This window comes from Callorhinus ursinus, unplaced genomic scaffold (assembly GCF_003265705.2).
Source record: "Callorhinus ursinus isolate GAN/ISIS: 27379988/994484 unplaced genomic scaffold, GSC_fseal_2.0 scaffold1019, whole genome shotgun sequence".
Lineage (NCBI taxonomy): Eukaryota > Metazoa > Chordata > Mammalia > Carnivora > Otariidae > Callorhinus > Callorhinus ursinus.
The window spans coordinates 7,657-8,343 of NW_027398074.1; positions in this window are offsets into that span (position 1 = coordinate 7,657).

Genomic DNA, 687 nt, shown 5'->3' on the forward strand with positions numbered 1-687 from the left:
TATGAAGGGATAAAATATGACTCTCAAAATCAAAAATAAAAGGATTTTTAAAAAAGGATTGATAAAATGTTGGTTGAAAAAGTGAAAAAGAAAAATTCAAAAAAAATAGAAAAAAAAAAGAAAATTAAAAAAAATTAACTTTGAAAGACTAAAGAATCAGGATGAAAAAAGCCATGAATTCTATGTGCTGTATTCCCCTAGAGCTGGAGTTCTGCCGTTCTCTTTGATCGGTGAACTTGGTCTTGGCTGGCTGTTCTTGCTGATCTTCTGGGGGTGGGGCCTGTTGCCCTTCTCAAATGTCTTTACCGGAGGCTGAATTGCCCCGCCCTTGCCAGGGGCCGGCCTAAGTAATCTTCTTGGGTTTGGTCTGGGGAGTGTTTGTTTCCTGCAGGCTTTCTGTACAGCTTTGGAGGATGAGAGTGAAAATGGCAGCCTCCCAATTTTTGCCCCGGAGGAACTGAGAACTCGGGGCTCCGCTCCTCAGTTAGCCCCCAGAGAAAAGCAGTCAATCACTCCTGTCTCCCCCATCTCCCGCTGCACTCTGTGCTCACCTGGCCTGTGACTGAGCGTTTTTATCTCTGGCACACGACCCCTTTTGGAGTCTTCAAACCCAGCAGATCCTTGCATTGCGCTCCTGTGCCACTCCTCCCTGGGGGAGGAAGGGGAGTCACCCCAGATCTGCTACTT